The sequence below is a fragment of the Taudactylus pleione genome, unplaced genomic scaffold (genome assembly GCF_031769625.1).
Source record: "Taudactylus pleione unplaced genomic scaffold, aTauple2 ptg000332l, whole genome shotgun sequence".
Lineage (NCBI taxonomy): Eukaryota > Metazoa > Chordata > Amphibia > Anura > Myobatrachidae > Taudactylus > Taudactylus pleione.
Window position 1 is genome coordinate 2,356,533 of NW_028284733.1, and position 23,421 is coordinate 2,379,953.

The following is a 23,421-nucleotide window of genomic DNA, read 5'->3' on the forward strand; positions in this document are numbered from 1 at the left end:
AGACTACTCCTCACTAATTTGTTTTTTAGGGAAGGTGCCTTTCTATATATAAAAATTGGATGCTCCCGTAATTCCTTACCTAAAATAGGATCTTGTTTTAAAATCTTCCAATTTTTTCTAAAAACTGTTTCAATCTTTTTAAAATGAGAATTAAAATCACAAGAGAAAGACCATTCAAATCTTTTATCGTCCCTATTTTTTGAGGAAGCTTTATCATCTAAGAGTGTTGGTCTATTTATTTCACTGTCTATCTTTAGCTTTTTTAAATTTCTCTAGAACTATATCCTTTTTGTTTGAAGCGAGAAGCTATATCTTCAATTTGGGCATCACAGATCTGACTTTCTGTACAGTTCCTCTTTATTCTCACAAACTGTCCATATGGTATTCCTTCCAACCATTTCTGATGATGCTGACTATTGCTTTCTGTATAACTATTGTAATCTGTCAATTTCCTATGATCTTTGGTGTTAAAAGTCCCATATTTAATGTAAATATTAAGGTCTAGGAATATGATCTCACACTTACTTTTTGAGAAAATAAGATTAATGTTGCAATCATTTTTGTTCAGATTCTCGCAAAATAATTCTAGAGATTCTTCATTGCCAGTCCATACAAATAGAACATAATCTATGAACGTTGCCAGGAAACCAGGTTTGCCCCCAGTCGGCCCTCCTGCCAAATCACACTATCCTCCCAATGGGCCATGAAAAGGTTGGCATAGCTGGCGGCGAACCTGGTTCCCATGGCCGTTCTGATTTGTTGGAGATAATAGGTCCCATTAAAATAAAAATAGTTGTTATTCAAAATAAAAGTTTTATACTTTCCATTAAAAACTCCTTAATGTTTGTTGTTAAATCGGATTTCTCTAAGAAGTAAGATACTGCCCATAATCCCTTCTCCTGTTCAATTATGGTATATAATGTGGATACGTCAGCACTCACCAAAGTATAATTATTATTCCACCTTATTTAATCTAATATTTTCAATACATCTTTTGTATCTTTTAAATAGGCTTTAGTTTGTTTCACCAATGGCTGGAGATTAAAATCTACAACTGCCGAGAGATTAGAGGTGATATTGTTGGTTCCTGATATTATTGGTCTACCAGGAGGATGACAGTGGTTCCTATGTATTTTAGGTAGAACATAGATTGTAGGAACTGTTGGCTGACTAATATTGATGAAATCATATTCTTTCTTATCAATAGCATTCATTGACAATGCCTTATCTAAAAGTTCCCCTAAAGCTTTCATTATTTTGAAAGTGGGGTCTCCTTTTAGTTTCTTATCAGTACTGCCATTTATTAATTGTTTATCAATCTCAATTATATAATCATCTTTATTCATAAGGACTACCTTATTGGCTGGTTTAATAACTAAATCATTGTCTTCTTTTAAAGCTTTAACTGCTAAAAATTCCTTCTAAGTTAAATTAAATTTTTTTATTATTTTGTTTTCTTAGCACTTTTTTATTTACTCTGAAGAGTAAGACTTATTCTATTTTATCACTTTGGGTGAATACAATTTAGAATTCCTTAGTCATTAAATGAAAAAGCCATGCAGGAGATGTTGTCTGTGGCCCCAAACATTTTGGGACATTTTTGGCATTCAGCAACGCAACTGCAAGCTGCAAGAAAAGTTATATTTGCAGTATCACCAACTGAAGCAAGAGGTAGTAACAAGGTGAGTGGAGAATATGTTCCGTGTTGTGCAAAGTGATGAAACCATTCAACGTAGTTATCTGTTCATCAAGGGCCCGATTCAGACCCATTGGCAAAGCTGCATTTGCATGCCGCCGTAAAGGACTGAGGGGGTCATTCCGACCCACTCGTGAGCGTCAGTACACTCGCAAGTGGGTCGATGTTCCCCACTGTGCATGCGCACGACGGAGGGAGCTCCGTCGTCCGCATGCGCGAGACCTGGGGAGCGATGGGCTTTCCATCGCTCCGGGTCTCGCACCAAAGGGGGTGTGCTGTTGATGGTGATTGACAGCACACCCCCTTTGGTGGGCGTGCCAGGGGCGTGCCTGCCAGACGGAGGCGTTCCCATGGGAAAGCCTATCATCTGAACCCGGCCCCACTGACATCACTAGTGATGTCAGTGGGAGTGATTTTGGCTCTGAATGAGCCAAAATCACTCCAGGGCTTACGGCAGCGAGATCCTACCACAAGGGTCTCGTCGCAATCCCGATGGTCACGATGGTCATCGCGACCGTCATCATGGACACTCGCATAAGCTGTGGGTGGGACTGATTTTGGCTCTGATAGAGCCAAAATCACTCCAGGGCTTGTGGCAGGGAGACCCTACTGCAGGGTCTCCGTCGCAAGTCCGATGGTCAAGACCATCGCGACCATCTTTTTGGCCGCTCGCATATGCTGTGGGAGGCCACCCACAGCTATACGAGTGGCCAGGAGGCCGCTCCATTTTCATGGAGGAGGGCCCCGATTCAGAGCGAGCACTCTGGTCAGAGCGTTCAGCTCTGAATCAGGCCCTGAGTATGCAAATCCTGCGATCGCATGGCCTGGTTTCAGGACACCCCTATGTCTTAGCATGTGGCGGTAGTGTGACTGCATGCCAGTCTAATTCTGCCCCCTTTCTCTTCACAGAACATATTATCTCCAGGAAGTGCTTCAGCCAAAAAAAATGCCAGGTGCACTGATACCCCTTTTACACCAGAGCAAAAACCTGGGTTTTTGCTGGGTCTACCCAGGTAATAGCTCAGTGTAAAAGGGTCCCTGAAAAATAACCCAGGTCAAGTGACCCAGCAATCCAACCCAGGTAGCTACCAGGGTTGGACACAGAATGGACCTGGGTAATGGTGCAGTATAAACGGTGCAACCCAGGTTATCTGACCTGGGTCATGCCTAAAATGAGCTGATTGGTGGTTGTGGAGCAGTCACCTCCCACTTTTTATTACCTCACAGGTTTAGCAGGGCAGACCTGAGTTCAGTGTGAACAGGGCTGACCTGGGAGTAACCCAAATCGAAGGTGCAGTGTAAATGGGTCTGACCAGGGTTGGAACCATGTCCAAAAAGCCAGGTTTTTGGTGGAAAAGAGGTATTAGTTTAGCAAGACAGCTCACTGCAGCATTTGGCCTCTATTGGTGATAATTGAAAACAATATTGGGAGCTGTGAGTTGGTCTAAATTGACTGACAATTAATGTATTAAGGTTAATAATACTGTAGGAACAAAAACAGGCCCAAATTATGTGACTATAGCTGTTTTTATAATTCAAAAAGAAAAAAATACAGATCCAAAACCAAAACACGACCTACAGTTAGAACCAAAACACAGGGGTCGGTGCGCATCTCTAATATAAATACACACACACACACGTTATGTCCTTGTAGCTTCTTGAGAATGGATTGGTACAATGGTGTAGGATGGTGGTGTTTTAAGTTAACTTAACCCATGTTCTTTTGTTTGGTTACTTTAATTGCAAACACATGCAGGCCAGTGATAAGTGCACACAATCAATGCTTCAGAAATGTACAGTATATTATTTGTGGGAGGTCAGGGGCAGGTTAGAAAAGTGGATGATTATGACGCAAGTCACCAGCATTAGAGAACTTCTTGTGATTGGCTGTGTGAAAATGCTTCCCTGACACTGGTAAGTGAAGGTGTAAGGACATAGGGCAGAGGTTCCCAAACGCGGTCCTCAGGGCTCCCCAACAGTTCAGGTTTTAGAGCTATCCAATGTTGAGCACAGGTGGTTAAATCATATTGACTGAGGTACTAATTAAGTCACCTGCGCTCAACCATGAATATCTCTAAAACCTGAACTGTTGGGGAGCCTTGAGGACCGCGTTTGGGAACCTTTGACATACAGTAGGGCCTGATTCAGCTTTGGAAATAGAGTGAGATATCTCTCTCAACTGATCATCTTGGTGAAACCAGGCTGCACTGCAGATGGGGCATATTTAAAATGTGCAGAGATATTTATATTTGGGAGGAGTGTGTCCAAACTGACATCTAAATTGTACTAATAAAGTTGTGCAGTATTTATAGGCTACATGCAAAAGCAGCCAGTATTTACCCTAAATGTAAAACAAATGTATGAATTTACACCCCTTGCATTGCAATATGGTTTGTTCAGGTTCACAGTTAAGTGAGAATTCTCACTCTATTCAAAAAGCTGAATCCGGTCCACAGATTTTGGGAATTGGGAATTTCTGCTGTATTGAGAAGTGTTTGTAATTTTTTTGATGCCTAATCCAAATACATTATGGCACATAAAATAAATGGTTTATAACATTGGAACAAGAGGGGCGTAAGTGTGTTTTATGTGTATTTAGCATACAACTGATACATATATTGCTGTTGTGGAATGAATATTGTCCTCTGTACAGTATATGGGAGGATATAAGCTATTTTTGGATATATGTTTATTTGAGTCGTCTAAACCCATTTTACAATCAACTCAGCATCAAAACAATGTGGACAAAAAGTTAAATGTATGGTTAAGAGGCTGTATTTCTCGAGAAAATATGAGTGTGTGGTGCAACTTTCTGTTACTATTCATGTACTGTACTTCCTCAAACAGCTATTTGTCCTGATTCAGCAGTGGACGGAATTGCAAAGCCGCACACAAGGGGCTTTGCAATTCCCCAATGCTAAAATTGAAATACCAACAGCACAGACGGTGTAATGGTTAGCGTTACTGCCTCACAGCACTGAGGTCATGGGTTCGATTCCCACCACGGCCCTACCTGTCCGAGTTTGTATATTCTCCCTGTGCCGAGTGGGTTTCCTCCGGGTACTCCGGATTCCTCCCACACTCCAAGAAATATACTGGTAGGTTAATTGGCTCCCAATACAAATTAACCTTAGTGTGTATGTGTGTGCGCATGTAATAGGGAATATAGATTGTAAGCTCCACTGGGGCAGGGATTGATGTGAATGGCCAAATAGTCTCTGTAAAGCGCTGCAGAATATGTGTGCGCTATATAAATAACTGGTGATAATAATAATAATATTAAATACTGCAAGAGGGTGGCATGTGTGCCCTTGCAGGACTCATTCTGCACTTGTGAACAGGTCCTGCGCAGGGGTGTATCTATAATGAGTGCACCCATATTTTCTAATACTCACCTCACCAAAGCCTTCGTTGGTTATAGTAGCCCTGCATAAAATGCCTGTTAAATGACCGCCATGGCCATTTTTCCAGCGTTTTGCGCATGCGCAGTGGGAAATCGCCAGGAAAATGGCGGCAGCACCATTTTCCTGGTGACCTGTGCATGTGCAGTAGACTAGTGCCCAGAGTCTACTGCTGTGATCAGTCTGCTGCCAGTTACCAGGGAGAGAAGAGGGGGCCTTGGATGTGGAATGCACATGGGCCCCCTCCTCTTTTAATACGCCCCTGGTCCAGGGCATGCACAGATTCCTGGGAATCTGTGTGAGGATGCACAACTGCTGATTATTTGGTCTTGCGCAGCTCCTCCCCTACTTAAGAGGGAATTCACTTATCCACGGTACATTACTGCATGCTAATTGATCCCCTGGGGCTATCCGATTAGCCCTGAAGTGCGTCCGCCTGTTTTATACAATGTCCACCCTGCTCCTACCAGTGGCGGATCTAGACTTTTCTTTTAGGGGGGTTGGTTTACGGTTTAGCACAGACCCCTCCCCTTTCCAGTCCCAACTCCTCCCCCTCACCTTGCCAATGAGGTTGGTGTGATAGTTGTACAGTATGCAATATATCTGGGCCCTAGTTTGAAACCATGAGAAAGCTATAATGAGGCAGAATCACAGTTTTCAGCATTTCCAACAAACCTTTATATATTACAAACAGGGCATATGAAAAGACTTTGGCAAAGCATACACACACATATGCGCACACAGACAGCCACACATATACACACAGCCACATATTCACACAGATAGCCACATATATATACACAGCCACATATTCACACAGATAGCCACATATATATATATATATATATATACACAGCCACATATGCACACAGCCACATATACACACAGATACCACATATGTACACACAGTCACATATTCACACAGATAGCCACATATATATACACAGCCACATATTCACACAGATAGCCACATATATATATATATATATATATATATATATATATATATACACAGCCACATATGCACACAGCCACATATACACACAGATACCACATATGTACACACAGTCACATATTCACACAGATAGCCACATATATATATTAGGGGTGTCCACCGGCCACTTTTCGTGTTTTGTTTTTGGATCTGGATCTTTCTTCGTGTTTTGGATCTGGATTGGTTTTGCCAAAACCACCCTTCCGTGTTTTGGGTTCTGGGTTTTGTGTTTTGGATCTGTATTTTTTTGAAAAAAAGCATAAAAACAGCTAAAATCACAGAATTTGTGGGTTTTTCTGCTCCTTTGCTATTATTAACCTCAATAACCTTAATTTCCACTCATTTCCAGTCTATTCTGAACACCTCACACCTCACAATAGTGTTTTTATGTCCAAAAGGTTGCACCGAGGAAGCTGGATGACTATGCTAAGAGATACGAGTGGGCGGCACAAACACGTGGTCCATCTAGGAGTGGCACTGCAGTGGCAGACAGGATGGCAGTTTGAAAAACTAGGCCCTAAACTATACATAATGCAAAGAAAAAAAAGAGGTGCAAGATGGAATTGTCCTTGGGCCCTCCCACCCACCCTTATGTTGTATAAACAGGACATGCACACTTTAACAAACCAAACATTTCAGCGCCAGGGTCTGCCACACGACTGTGGCTGAAATGATTGGTTCGTTTGGGCCCCCACAAAACAGGCTGGCAATTAATCTGTCCCTGCACAAACTGGCTCTACGGAGGCAAGATGTCGTCCTCATCCTCCTCATCCATCGATTCCTCACCCTCTTCAGTGTTGTGTACATCCTCATCCTCACAGAGTATTAATTCGTCCCCACTGGAATCCACAACCACAGGTCCCTCTGTATGTTCTGGAGGCTAGTCTCCCTGGAAGAGTTGATAATTCATTTTATGAACATCATCTTCTCCACATTTTGTGGAAGCAACCTCCTACGCCTTTCCCTGACAAGGTTCCCGGATGCACTAAACACTCTTTCGGAGTACACACTGGAGGGGGGGCAACTCAGGTAAAATAGAGCCAGTTTGTACAGGGACCTACAAATTGCTTTTTTTTCCTGCCAGTACAGGTACGGACTGTCTCACATGCCTACTTGGATGCTGTCACCGATGTAATCCTTTAACAAACAGACGCATGCTTGTTGCTGCTGCTTTGAGGATGCAAGTGCGGCTACAGCCCACACAATTCACAAAGACAGAAAAAAGAAGAAGAATATTTTTATTGTTTGTGTAGCACACTTTGAGGGTGTCACCACCACCCTTTAACAGACAGACGCACGCTTGTCGCTGCTGCTTTGAGGATGCAAGTGCAGCTACAGCCCACACAATTCACAAAGACAGAAAAAAAAAGAAGAATATTTTTATTGTTTGTGTAGCACACTTTGAGGGTGTCACCACCCTTTAACAGACAGAATCACGCTTGTCGCTGCTGCTTTGAGGATGCAAGTGTGGCTACATCGCACACAAGTCACAAACACATTAAAAAAATAGTTTTTTATTTTTTGGAGCACTTTGAGGGTGTCACCACCCTTTAACAGACAGATGCACGCTTGTCGCTGCTGCTTTGAGGACAGTATCATATGCAGTGACAGTAGACTTGTCAGAAATTGTTGGCACGTCCTTCAGTCCGGACCAGATGTCCAAACCAGCCCTTGACTTATGACACAGGCGCACGTTTGGCGCTGCTACTATGTTGATGCACGTGCGGCTACATCGCACACAAGTCACAAACACATTAAAAAAATAGTTTTTTATTTTTTGGAGCACTTTGAGGGTTACACCACCCTTTAACAGACAGACGCACGCTTGTCGCTGCTGCTTTGAGGATGCAAGTGCGGCTACAGCCCACACAATTCACAAAGACAGAAATAAAAAGAACAATATTTTTATTGTTTGTGTAGCACACTTTGAGGGTGTCACCACACTTTAACAGACAGACGCACGCTTGTCTCTGCTGCTTTGAGGATGCAAGTGCGGCTTCAGCCCACACAATTCACAAAGACAGAAAAAAAAAGAACAATATTTTTATTGTTTGTGTAGCACACTTTGAGGGTGTCACCACCCTTTAACAGACAGACGCACGCTTGTCGCTGCTGCTTTAAGGAAGCAGGTGCGGCTATAGCCCACACATTTCACAAAGACAGAAAAAAAAGAACAATATTTTAATTGTTTGTGTAGCACACTTGAGGGTGTCACCACCCTTTAACAGACAGACGCACGCTTGTCGCTGCTGCTTTAAGGATGAAGGTGCGGCTACAGCCCACACATTTCACAAAGACAGAAAAAGAAGAACAATATTTTTATTGTTTGTGTAGCACACTTTGAGGGTGTCACCACCCTTTAACAGACAGACGCACGCTTGTTGCTGCTGCTTTGAGGATGCAAGTGCGGCTACAGCCCACACAATTCACAAAGACAGAAAAAAAAAGAACAATATTTTTATTGTTTGTGTAGCACACTTTGAGGGTGTCACCACCCTTTAACAGACAGACGCACGCTTGTCGCTGCTGCTTTGAGGACAGTATCATATGCAGTGACAGTAGACTTGTCAGAAATTGTTGGCACGTCCTTCAGTCCGGACCAGATGTCCAAACCAGCCCTTGACTTATGACACAGGCGCACGCTTGGCGCTGCTACTATGTTGCTGCACGTGCGGCTACATCGCACACAAGTCACAAACACATTAAAAAAATAGTTTTTTATTTTTTGGAGCACTTTGAGGGTTACACCACCCTTTAACAGAGAGACGCACGCTTGTCGCTGCTGCTTTTAGGATGCAAGTGCGGCTACAGCCCACACAATTCACAAAGACAGAAATAAAAGAACAATATTTTTATTGTTTGTGTAGCACACTTTGAGGGTGTCACCACCCTTTAACAGACAGACGCACGCTTGTCGCTGCTGCTTTGAGGATGCAAGTGCGGCTACAGCCCACACAATTCACAAAGACAGAAAAAAAAGAACAATATTTTTATTGTTTGTGTAGCACACTTTGAGGGTGTCACCACCCTTTAACAGACAGACGCACGCTTGTCACTGCTGCTTTAAGGATGCAGGTGCGGCTACAGCCCACACATTTCACAAAGACAGAAAAAAAAGAACAATATTTTAATTGTTTGTGTAGCACACTTTGACAGACAGACGCACGCTTGTCGCTGCTGCTTTAAGGATGCAGGTGCGGCTACAGCCCCCACATTTCACAAAGACAGAAAAAAAAGAACAATATTTTTATTGTTTGTGTAGCACACTTTGAGGGTGTCACCACCCTTTAACAGACAGACGCACGCTTGTCGCTGCTGCTTTAAGGATGCAGGTGCGGCTACAGCCCACACATTTCACAAAGACCGAAAAAAAAAGAACAATATTTTTATTGTTTGTGTAGCACACTTTGAGGGTGTCACCACCCTTTAACAGACAGATGCACACTTGTCGCTGTTGCTTTAAGGATGCAGGTGCGGCTACAGCCCACACATTTCACAAAGACCGAAAAAAAAAGAACAATATTTTTATTGTTTGTGTAGCACACTTTGAGGGTGTCACCACCCTTTAACAGACAGACGCACGCTTGTTGCTGCTGCTTTGAGGATGCAGGTGGAATCTAGACGGGATTTGGAACCGGGGACACACTACCTCCATCAATTGTCTAAATCCCACTGCACTAATGGCGGATACCGGACGCACGTCTAACACCAACATCACAGTCAAGGCCTCAGTTATTAGTTTTGCTTCAGGATGACTGCTGTCGTACTTCATCCTCTTTGCTAGGGACTGTTGGTGGGTCAATTGTTTAGTAAAAGTAGTGATGTTCCTACTTCCTCTCTGGGATGATGAACAACTCCCAGCAGCAGCAATAGCACTAGGAGGAAGTGGTTCTTGATCTTTCCCTATTTTATTTTTATCGGGGAAAGTTTGGTTCTCCATTTATGTTATATTGATATATACGTGCGGCTAAAGCGCACACAAACACAGAAATTATTTTTTTATTTTTGCTGGAGAGTAGTGCACTTTGTGGGTTACACCACCCTTTAAGAAATGAGCCAGCCGGCTCTTTACTTATGGGACACAGGCACACACTTGGCGCTGCTCCTTTGTTGATGCACGTGCAGCCACAGTGCACACAAGTCACAAACACAGAAAATATATATTTTTTTCGTTTGGAGTGTACTTTGGGGGTTACAGCACCCTTAAACGGTCAAGCCAGCCGGCCCTTTACTTATGACACAGGCGCATGCTTGGCACTACTTTGTTGATGCACGTGCGGCTACTGCGCACACAAATCACAAACACAGAAAATATATATTTTTTTGGTTTGGACTGGAGTGTACTTTGGGGGTTACAGCACCCTTTAATGGTCAAGCCAGCCGGCCCTTTACTTATGACACAGGCGCACGCTTGGCACTACTTTGTTGATGCACGTGCGGCTACTGCGCACACAATTCACAAACACACAAAAAATATTATTTTTTTAGCACTTGGGGGGAGCACCCCTGATGGACAGAGCACCCCCAGGACAACACTACAGCACCCCTTTAGGACTGGGACACTGCACAGGACTTTGGAGTGGACACAGCCCCTATGGATAACTGACTGCACAACACAGTCCAGCCAGCCCCTATGGACTTTGAAGTAGTGGACACAGCCCCTATTAACAACAGCAGCACAGCACAACACAGCCAGCCCCTATGGACTTTGAAGTAGTGGACAACAGCAGCACAGCACAGCACAACACTACTCTGCACTACACTACACTACACTACACAGCCCAGCCAGCCCTAACTCCCACCCTCCCTCTTCACTGTCCACAGCCGTGTGAGAAAATGGCGCCGACGCGGGTACCTTATATAGGTTCCAAAACCCGCGAGACTCGGAAGGCGGAATGATGACGGTTTGCCTTGATTTCAGATCCGAGTCAGGTGGGAAAAGTCGAGCCTGACTCGGATCGGCCTCGGATCGGGGGGGCTCGGGGTGGTTCGGATTTCAGAAATCCGAACCCGCTCACCCCTAATATATATATATATATATATATATATATATATACACACAGCCACATATGCACACAGATAACCACATATATACAAAGCCACATATATACACACAGCCACACATGCACATACAGCCACATATATACACACAGCCACACATGCACATACTGCACATATATACACACAGCCACACATGCACATACAGCCACATATATACAAACAGCCACACATGCACATACAGCCACATATATACACACAGCCACACATATATATATATATATATATATATATATATATACGGATAACTATATAATATATATAAATATATATATATATATATATATATTTAATATGTACACACAGCCACATATGCACACACAGCCACATATGCAAACACAGCCACATATATACCAATATATACCAACACTGAAATATAAGGAACATATGTGCTATTATTACCTTGCTATGGTACCACGTTATCCCTGAGCCGCAGAGCCGGCCCTAGGCATAGGCATTCTAAGCTAATGCCTAGGGAATCTGGAATGCCTTAAGGGTATTCCACGGCTCTGCAGCTGCCCCCCCGCTGCCACCGCATTCAGAGCTCAGCTCCGAACCAGCAGCTCAGCGGTCAGGTGGGAGCCAGGTCAGAATGAGCTTCTGCATAGAAGCTCATTCTGACTACAAAGGACAAGGAAGATGGCTGCTGCTGCTAGAGGCCTGGAATGCTGTGCATACCCGGCCGTGGCCACTCCTCCCATCATCCTTTGTGGACCAGAGACGTGACAACGCACGGCTCCGACGGCTCCGCCTCCATTTTCCCGGCACGCCGCCCAGCGCCATTGGACCAGGCAGGCACCACTTCACCTGGCACTGCAGGCAGTAACTGCACAGGCCAGGACTACAGGATGGCCCCGTCGACTCCCACTCCTGCCTGGCTGACCAGAGACAAACAACAAGAAGAGTCTCGGTAAGTTAGCTCAGGCTGGGAGAGGGGCAGCGCTTGGGCACTCACATATGCATACTATATATGTGTGTATACTATATATATATATATATATATATATATATATATATATATGTGTGTGTGTCTGTATATATATATATATATATATATATTGTGATAGGATCATTGGTAAAGTGGTCTGTGGCAGGTACATTGTCCCAGATTCCTGTCTTATGTGTTTTAAACCCCCAGGAGAAAGTCTGCAGTGTAGCAGGCTTGAGGTTCAGCTTTTTGAAAAGCGGGTTTGGGACCTGGGGGTTGTGGGTGAGAGGAGAGGGAGGGCTCCACCCACGGCCACTCCAGGTTTTGGTTCTCGCAGCCTGGTAACAGGCTTGTTAGGGTTTCCACCTGAGAGTGGCCAATATAAGCCTAGTGTGTTTAGGGCTGAGTGTCTCACCTGGGAGAGCAGGCAGGGAGTTTGCTCAGAGACACTTGAAAAACCTATTTGTGAGTACTGTGCTGTGCTGTGCTTTCTTGCTGGTGAGGGCATTAGGCCCTGCCAGTTTCTGGTAGTGAGGGAACTACCTGTGAAGTTAGTGCCCCGACAGGGCTAGGATTTATATTTATTTTTTCTTTATATTTCTGTCATTGTACAATAAAGACTGGCGCCGACCAGCTTGTACTTGCATCCAGACTGGTGTGCTACTTCCCTGCTGCTGTGTGTGTGTGCAAGGAAGGAGTCCTCTACCCAGGAGAGGGACCCCCTAACCTAACTGTGTCACAATATGGTGGAGAATGCGGGTAACCACACACACTAAAGTTGCAGCAAGAGGAAAACTTTCCATTTAAAAATTAAAGGGACAGACACCCAATTTGTGAGTGTGGAAATAACACTGTGTCCTTGGAGTCCCATAGAGGAGGCGTCAGCCAATGCTCAGAGAGGCAAGGTTCAGCTTCCAACCTACACCCCAGGACAAAATGGAGGACATTATTAAGGCCTTGCTCCAAGCTACAGCAGCTCAGCAGGAATCTACCAGGGCTCAGCAGGAAGCTACAGCAGCTCAGCAGGAGACTAACAGACTTCAACAGGTCTCCATTGAGGAAACCCGCCAGGCCTTAGCGGAAAACAGCCAGGCCATAAGAGAGGTGTTAATACTGGTCCTCCCACCACCACTCACTCCGTACGAGCCAGTCACTTCCTCCAAAAGATGACTTCGGGCGATGATGTGGAGGCCTATCTCGCCGCAATTGAAAGAACGGCCGAAAGGGAGAGTTGGCCCAAGGAGCAGTGGGCAAGTCTGGTGGCACCTTTTTTGTCTGGGGAGCCACAAAAAGCATATTTCGACTTATGCCTGGCTGATGCCAAGGACTATAAAAAACTAAAACAGGAGTTCCTAACTCGCTTGGGAGTCACCACCTTTGTTCGTGCCCAACGGGTCCACCACTGGGAGTTCCATATGGACAAGCCTCCACGTTCACAGATGCATGACCTCGTCCATCTGTCCTCAAAATGGCTACAGCCCGAGACGCTGACGGGACCACAGATCGTGGAAAGGGTCGTGATGGACCGGCACCTGTGATCATTACCTATGACTCTGCGCAAGTGGGTGAGCCATGCAGACCCTAAGTCCACGGACCAGTTGGTCGAGCTGGTGGAGAGGTACGTGGCGGCTGAGGAGCTGATGAGTATGCCCCATCGAGCCCCGATGGAGCACCGGCGAACTCCCACATACACTGGTAAGACTGTTCCAGGGGAGAAGGGTGCTGGGCGGTGGAATGTACCTAAGACTGAGGGTGTAGAACCTGGAAACAGGCCTGCCAGGCCAGGAAGGTTCTTGCCCCGTAAAAGACTAGACATTAATATGACTCAGTGTTTCCGATGTGGTGGCTTCGGCCATATTGCCGCTAATTGTTCACTTACAACTGAACCTATGCAATGTGATACTGCTCATGTCTACCGCAGGGGGTCTTTCTTTGCACAGACAGCCTGTACGGCTTACCGGCAGGCTGAGACTGATAAGCACATGTGTGTACTCACTGTAGATGGCAACCGAGTAGAGACACTGTTAGACTCTGGTAGCTTGGTGACACTTATAAAAGCTGAGCTGGTGAACCCCTTGAGGCATACAGGGAAAACTGTTGGTGTGACCTGCATACATGGGGATACTCGATATTATGTTACGGCTGAGGTGAACATCGAGACACCATGTAGCTCTGCTATAGTTTCTGTGGGTTTGGTGCATGGTCTGATGTATGATGCAATATTGGGGAGAGACTTTGCTCACTTCTGGAAGTTGTGGGAAAGTCGTTTTGATCCAGAAGTGAACAACCCCGATCCATTTGAGAAGGTTGTCAATGTAGTGGAGGAGGGAGTTTCTTCTGAGTCAGAGTTATTCCCTTTTTCTACTATGGTTGGCGAACTAGAGAATGCGGAGTGTGACGGTGGCCCGCCAACTGATGTGCCTCCCATTGAGGTGGGAAGTGTTGTTGGGCCAGTTGATCGTCTGCCTGATTTAGAGGTCAGAAGAGAGGTCTTTGCCGTGGAGCAGTTGAATGACCCTACTTTGGTAAAAGCCAGGGAGAATGTAAAAGTAGTTGATGGTAAACCCATAGACCCTGATAGTCCTTTGTCCTATCCCCACATGGCAATGTGTCAGGATTTGTTATATCAGGTGACTAAGAAGGGGGAAGATATTGTGGAACAACTAATAGTTCCCAAAGCCTACAGAAGAACAGTGTTGGATCTGGCCCATGGTCATATAACGGCAGGCCATCTAGGGGTAGAGAAAACCACTGAGCAAATAATGCAGAGGTTTTTCTGGCCCGGGCTTCATAAAGAGGTGTCTGACTTTTGTGCATCCTGCCCTGAGTGTCAGTATCATGCTCCCAGGCCACATTTTAAGGGTCCACTAGTTCCATTGCCTATTATAGAGGTGCCGTTTGAAAGAATAGCGATGGATTTGGTTGGACCCTTAATGAAGTCTGCCAGGGGACACCAGTATATTCTGGTCATAATGGATTACGCTACCAGGTACCCGGAAGCGATCCCGTTGCGCAATACGTCAACCAAGACCATTGCCAGAGAGCTAGTTCATGTCTTTAGCAGACTGGGTATACCCAAGGAGATACTAACTGACCAGGGTACACCGTTTATGTCAAAAGTCATGAAAGAGTTATGCCGCCTGTTCAAAATTGAACAGTTAAGAACTTCGGTTTATCACCCCCAAACCGATGGGCTGGTCGAGAGGTTTAACAAGACGTTAAAACACATGCTTAGGAAAGTGGTCGACAAGGATGGTAGGGATTGGGATTATTTATTGCCATATTTATTGTTGGCCATAAGAGAAGTTCCCCAGTCCTCCACCGGGTTTTCACCCTCCGACTTGTTGTATGGGAGACACCCAAGGGGGTTACTAGACATTGCCAAAGAGACATGGGAGGGGCAGTCTAGTCCTTACAAAATGGTGATTGAGTATGTTTCTCAAATGCAGGAGAGAATTGCTGCGGTAGTGCCGATAGTGAGAGAGCACCTGGAACAGGCTCAACAGGCACAGCAGAGGGTATACAACCGCAATGCCCGGTTACGCAGCTTTGCTCCTGGGGACAGAGTGTTAGTGTTGGTTCCCACTGTGGAAAATAAACTTTTGGCTAAATGGCAAGGGCCCTTTGAAATCTTAGAAAGAGTGGGACAGGTCAATTACAAAGTTTACCAGCCGAGGAAAAGAAAGCCGGAACAGATATACCATATAAATCTATTAAAGCCCTGGAAAGATAGAACAGTACTGTCGGCCGTCCGAGCCCCTCCAGTAAATCCCGGGCCCTTAGTTCCTGAAGTGACAGTGGCAAAAACCCTGTCAGCAATTCAACAACAAGAGGTCAAGGAGTTTCTGATCAGAAATAGGGTGCTGTTCTCTGACGTACCTGGGAAAACCTCGGTCATTAAACATGACATGATCACTGACCCAGGGGTTAAAGTTAATCTAAAGCCCTATAGGTTACCAGAAGCACAAAGAGTGTCGAAAGAAATTAAAAATATGCTAGAGTTAGGGGTTATTGAAGAATCACATAGTGAATGGTCAAGTCCCATTGTGTTGATTCCAAAGCCCGACGGGAGTGTGCGTTTCTGCAATGACTTCCGAAAGTTGAACAGTGTTTCAAAATTCGATGCCTACCCGATGCCAAGAGTGGATGAACTGATTGAGAGTCTAGGGACGGCAAGGTATTTAACCACTCTTGACCTAACCAAAGGGTATTGGCAAGTACCGTTAACCGAGAGCGCCAAACAAAAGACAGCTTTTTCAGTGCCAGAGGGCTTGTTTCAGTACAAGATGTTGCCCTTCGGGCTACATGGGGCACCTGCTACCTTCCAAAGAATGATGGACAGGGTTCTAAGGCCCCATAGACAGTATGCGGCTGCTTATCTGGAGGACGTGGTCATTCATAGTCCTGATTGGCAGTCTCACTTACCCAGGGTACAAGCAGTGTTGGACTCCATCTATAAGGCAGGTTTGACAGCCAACCCAAAAAAGTGTTGTCTAGGCATGGAGGAAGTAAAATATCTGGGATACACCATTGGCAGAGGCCTGATAAAGCCTCAGCTCAATAAAGTTGATGCCATACAAAACTGGCCACGGCCTCTGAATAAGAAGCAGGTGAGAGCCTTCTTGGGAATTACGGGGTACTACAGGAGGTTTATACCCAACTTTGCCACCATGGCAGTCCCACTGACTGACCTGACCAAAGGCAAACAAAAAGTCATGGTAGAATGGAGTCCTGAGGCAGAGAAAGCTTTTCAGGAGTTGAAAGTAGCGTTGTGTTCCCAACCAGTCCTGATGACTCCTAATTTTGAAAGGGAATTCATAGTACAAACCGATGCATCAGAAGTAGGTATAGGAGCGGTCCTGTCCCAGAACAAGGAGGGTGAGGAACACCCTATTTTCTATCTAAGTAGAAAGTTGAATGTACATGAGAGAAACTATGCCACAGTGGAGAAGGAGGCGTTGGCCATAAAGTGGGCATTAGAGGCTCTCAGGTACTACTTGGTTGGAAGAAAATTCAAATTGATCACTGACCATGCCCCTTTGAAGTGGATGTCCGAAAAAAAGGACAGTAATGCGAGAATTACGAGATGGTTCTTGGCGTTACAAACTTTTAAATTTTCAGCGGAACACAGGCCAGGAAGCCAGCTGGCCAATGCTTATGCGTTGTCACGAGTTCATTGTTTGGGGGCTTCAGTTGTTCCGCCCCACAGGTCGAAACAAAGGGGGGGGATATGTGATAGGATCACTGGTAAAGTGGTCTGTGGCAGGTACATTTGTCCCAGATTCCTGTCTTATGTGTTTTAAACCCCCAGGAGAAAGTCTGCAGTGTAGCAGGCTTGAGTTTCGGCTTTTTGAAAAGCCGGTTTGGGACCTGGGGGTTTTGGGTGAGAGGAGAGGGAGGGCTCCACCCACGGCCACTCCAGGTTTTGGTTCTCGCAGCCTGGTAACAGGCTAGTTAGGGTTTCCACCTGAGAGTGGCCAATATAAGCCTAGTGTGTTTAGGGTTGAGTGTCTCACCTGGGAGAGCAGGCAGGGAGTTTGCTCAGAGACACTTGAAAAACCTATTTGTGAGTACTGTGCTGTGCTTTGTTGCTGGCGAGGGCATTAGGCCCTGCCAGGTTCTGGTAGTGAGGGAACTACCTGTGAAGTTAGTGCCCCGACAGGGCTCGGATTTATATTTATGTTTTCTTTATATTTCTGTCATTGTACAAATAAAGACTGGCGCCGACCAGCTTGTACTTGCATCCAGACTGGTGTGCTGCTTCCCTGCTGCTGTGTATGTGTTCAAGGAAGGAGTCCTCTACCCAGGAGAGGGACACCCTAACCTAACTGTGTCACAATATATACACACTGTATATTTATCTATATGTGTGTATATATATATATATATATATTCATATAGTATGTGTATGTATATATAATATATATATATATATATATATATGTGATATAAATTTTAATGTGTGTGTATATATTATATATACAGTATATATATATATATATATATATATATATATATATATATATACACACACACATATATATATATATATATATACATATATGTGATCTATATATTAATGTGTTTGTATTTATAATATATATATATATTAATGTATCAAGCAATAGATGGGTACAGCGCCACTACCTGTGTGACTTACAGAGTGAAACAAATAAATATTCAAATGTATAGCAACTTAGCCTATTATTTTTTTCGGCGTCCGCTCTGAGACAATAGTGTAATACTAGTGTGAGTATTTTTAAAAAGTGAAAAACAAGAGAATTGACAATCAGGCGACTAGTTTGCTAGATGTGTAAATTCACACACAGTAAAATGTACAGTAGATAAGTTAATGGTTTACAAATGTAGTTATACCTCAAACCATATAGAGGGGCGTGTTTCACGCTAATTAATAAATATAATGAACCAATAAATAGCAAGGTCCTTAGTGCAAAATATGATATATCTGATTACATCTAGATAAAAAAAAAAATTTTTGTTGAACTCATATAGACAACAAAGTGCTAGTGCAAAAATATAATGAATCTGAAACAAAGTGCTAGTGCCAAGTATAATAAAAATTATGACAATTTATTGAAAAACAGTGCACATAAAAATATATAAATAAATATGACCATAAAAACAACGACTGGCAGTAAATAGATAAAAACAAAGTAGAGGAAAGTTGATATTTTTAAGCAGCTTATCTGATTGAAGGAGAGAGGTAGTTCTCCACAGTGCATGAGGCAGCCAACAGGCCCAACGCGTTTCGTCACTATGACTTCATCAAGGGGATATTGCTTCAGTGTGGTGGTCCTGTATTCATACCACACTGAGTTCAAATGAGAGTCAGGTGTTCACCCTACTTCCTTTGTCTTAGGGAGACCTCAAAACCAAGCGATTTCATAATTCAGCAAGCCATCATTTAAAATAGTTTGTGTTACAGGGTTTCCCATAAAGAAATGTTAGTTATAAATAGTCAAACGGCGATCTTTTAAGTTCAACTTCCGCCCTTTGTGAACTGGCCTCTGCCCTTAATTGGAGCGTCACATCCGTTCCCGGCAGCTGTGTTAAACCATAGCGCGCGATCAAGCACTTCCGTTTTCTTCCTCGTGTTCCGAACTGGGCATGTCACTTCCGCCCGCCACGTGTTGACGTGTTCGGAGGTGAGCCGCGTCACGTCCACCAACCCTTCTGTCGTTTCGCTCCAGGACGCGGCACATCACTTCCGCCCTTACTTAATAGATGTGTTGAGCTCTTCCGCCCCATTGTTTTCTCCGGACTTAATGCTTCCGCCCTTCTTGTCTATAGAATTAGTATGTTTTTTGCCCAAGTATGAATAATGAGTAGGTGGTGTCTTCCATATTATCTGAAACTAAAATAATAAAGGATAAGCATTCCATTTAAGGAGGGTAATCTGTTTTGATGCTGGATATATAGGTTAGATCATTAAATGATTAGTCTAAGTATAACATTCTCTTTAGGCATAGATATATATTAGAATAATAATATATTAATAGTTTGATCTAAAAACACTATGAATATGTACTGAATTGTTTTATGTATATAATTATATTGGATATTGTTTAGATATTTATTCCAAAAAGGAATTTCTTTAAAAGTTCAACCAAGAGGAGCAGAAATTCAGGGATATAATAAGTTGTGAAATGTTCTTAAGGTATGGGGATCATTCTTTCACTCTTTTCCTTGAAGAAGAGGTTCCAAAGACTCTGAAAATTTCTTGGATTTTCATATTGGTCCGACTCAGACAAACGACCTCTTTTCATTCAGTTAGATAGTTACAATCGGTTTTAAGATGTACTTGAAGTATGGGGATCATTCTTTTACTCTTTTTCTTGAAGGGGAGGTTCCAAAGACTCTGAGGATTTCTTGGATAATCATATAAGTCAAACCCAAGATCCACCTCTTTCCATTCAATTGGGTAGTTAGAATTGTAAAGTTCTGATATCATTATTCACTCCTTGTCCTTAAGGCTTGCAATTGTGAATATGTTATAATTCCCTTTTTAGGCATTATCATTCTCTAGCCTGGTTATATTCCAAACCGCCGGCTGAATTTGCAGCACCAGGTATTCTCAAGGGGTTACCTTCCTTGGTACTAACCTGGCCCAATCATGCTTTGCTTCCAAGATCGGATGAGATTGGGCTCACACATGATGGTATGGCAGCAAATACATATTTCGATGGTCCATAATGCCAGATATTCTACCAAACCTGGACTTCCCTCAGAAGATGAACCTTCAGGGTACTACTCAGGCCCCTCCATAACCTGGGGGTATATTGGTAGATAGGAATGGAGCATATCACAAGAAAGGAGCAATTTCGTAGTATTCATTGAAGCCTTTAGGTGCCAGTGTGTCCAGTTCAAACAGCCAGAACATCTCTCTTCTTGATAGCAGATTGCCCAAATCCCCACCTCTTTCTCCCAGAGTAACGTGTTCTATTGCCTTGAAGGTGATATCTTCGGGATCCGAATTATGTTTTTTTGAGAAGTGTTTGGAGACTGCATGTTCTTCAACTCTGTTTCTAATGTTCCTAATGTGCTCCTGAATTCTGATTTTTAGTGGTCTCTTGGTTTTTCCTATGTACTTGAGTCCACATGTGCACTCTAACAGGTATATCACTGATGTGGAGTTACAGTTCATAAAATTCTTTATAGTGTATTCCTTAGATCCGTCCGAATTCGTGAATGTTTTTCTCTTGGGGTGAAGAAATTTGCAAATATTGCAATGTCCGCTTTTATAGCTTCCATTGCACTTCAAAGTGTTCATAGTTGGTCTTTCATTTCCTTTATCCCTCAGCATACTCGGTGCCAGTAAATCTTTTAAGTTCCTTGATTTTCTATATATAATCTGTGGTTTTGTCGGTAGGATCTTTTGGAGTAAAGGATCCATCAGAAGGATATTCCAGTTTTTGTTAAGAGATTTTTTAATATGATTCTCGTGTCCATTATATGTTGTAATAAATGGTACCATTTCTTCTTTTTGTGGTTTCTCCGTCTTATATTGTAGTAGATTATTTCTCTGTAGGTTTTTCGTTTTCTGCATAGCTGTATTGATGATTGCTTCCGGATACTCTTTTTCTCTAAACCTGGTTGCATAAATATCAAGTTGTTCATTACAGACATTAGCATTGCTGCAATTACGTTTAATTCTGTAGAACTGGGAGTATGGTATGTTGTTCTTCCATTTGTCCAGGTGACAGCTTTTGTAATGCAGGTAGCTGTTCGCATCTACTCCTTTTATAAAAATTTTTGTGCAAATTTGGTCACCTTCTGATGTTAAAATCAAATCCAAAAACTCAATACTTTTTGAGTTTTTGAGTTTTTGGATTTGATTTTAACATCAGAAGGTGACCAAATTTGCACAAAATTTTTTATAAAAGGAGTAGATGCGAACAGCTACCTGCATTACAAAAGCTGTCACCTGGACAAATGGAAGAACAACATACCATACTCCCAGTTCTACAGAATTAAACGTAATTGCAGCAATGCTAACGTCTGTAATGAACAACTTGATATTTATGCAACCAGGTTTAGAGAAAAAGAGTATCCGGAAGCAATCATCAATACAGCTATGCAGAAAACGAAAAACCTACAGAGAAATAATCTACTACAATATAAGACGGAGAAACCACAAAAAGAAGAAATGGTACCATTTATTACAACATATAATGGACACGAGAATCATATTAAAAAATCTCTTAACAAAAACTGGAATATCCTTCTGATGGATCCTTTACTCCAAAAGATCCTACCGACAAAACCACAGATTATATATAGAAAATCAAGGAACTTAAAAGATTTACTGGCACCGAGTATGCTGAGGGATAAAGGAAATGAAAGACCAACTATGAACACTTTGAAGTGCAATGGAAGCTATTAATGCGGACATTGCAATATTTGCAAATTTCTTCACCCCAAGAGAAAAACATTCACGAATTCGGACGGATCTAAGGAATACACTATAAAGAATTTTATGAACTGTAACTCCACATCAGTGATATACCTGTTAGAGTGCACATGTGGACTCAAGTACATAGGAAAAACCAAGAGACCACTAAAAATCAGAATTCAGGAGCACATTAGGAACATTAGAAACAGAGTTGAAGGACATGCAGTCTCCAAACACTTCTCAATAAAACATAATTCGGATCCCGAAGATATCACCTTCAAGGCAATAGAACACGTTACTCTGGGAGAAAGAGGTGGGGATTTGGGCAATCTGCTATCAAGAAGAGAGATGTTCTGGCTGTTTGAACTGGACACACTGGCACCTAAAGGCTTCAATGAATACTACGAAATTGCTCCTTTCTTGTGATATGCTCAATTCCTATCTACCAATATACCCCCAGGTTATGGAGGGGCCTGAGTAGTACCCTGAAGGTTCATCTTCTGAGGGAAGTCCAGGTTTGGTAGAATATCTGGCATTATGGACCATTGAAATAAGTATTTGCTGCCATACCATCATGTGTGAGCCCAATCTCGTCCGATCTTGGAAGCAAAGCATGATTGGGCCAGGTTAGTACCAAGGAAGGTAACCCCTTGAGAATACCTGGTGCTGCAAATTCAGCCGGCGGTTTGGAATATAACCAGGCTAGAGAATGATAATGCCTAAAAAGGGAATTATAGCATATTCACAATTGCAAGCCTTAAGGACAAGGAGTGAATAATGATATCAGAACTTTACAATTCTAACTACCCAATTGAATGGAAAGAGGTGGATCTTGGGTTTGACTTATATGATTATCCAAGAAATCCTCAGAGTCTTTGGAACCTCCCCTTCAAGAAAAAGAGTAAAAGAATGATCCCCATACTTCAAGTACATCTTAAAACCGATTGTAACTATCTAACTGAATGAAAAGAGGTCGTTTGTCTGAGTCGGACCAATATGAAAATCCAAGAAATTTTCAGAGTCTTTGGAACCTCTTCTTCAAGGAAAAGAGTGAAAGAATGATCCCCATACCTTAAGAACATTTCACAACTTATTATATCCCTGAATTTCTGCTCCTCTTGGTTGAACTTTTAAAGAAATTCCTTTTTGGAATAAATATCTAAACAATATCCAATATAATTATATACATAAAACAATTCAGTACATATTCATAGTGTTTTTAGATCAAACTATTAATATATTATTATTCTAATATATATCTATGCCTAAAGAGAATGTTATACTTAGACTAATCATTTAATGATCTAACCTATATATCCAGCATCAAAACAGATTACCCTCCTTAAATGGAATGCTTATCCTTTATTATTTTAGTTTCAGATAATATGGAAGACACCACCTACTCATTATTCATACTTGGGCAAAAAACAT

The 23,421-nt window shown here is 43.0% G+C and overlaps 2 pseudogenes; one reads left to right on the top strand and one right to left on the bottom strand.

The window, feature by feature from the left end:
- Positions 1-20,151: 20,151 nt before the first annotated feature.
- Positions 20,152-20,270, bottom strand: LOC148509080 (5S ribosomal RNA; annotated as a pseudogene).
- Positions 20,271-22,546: 2,276 nt separating this feature from the next.
- LOC148509081 (5S ribosomal RNA) lies at positions 22,547-22,665 on the top strand (annotated as a pseudogene).
- The last annotated feature ends 756 nt before the right edge of the window (positions 22,666-23,421 follow it).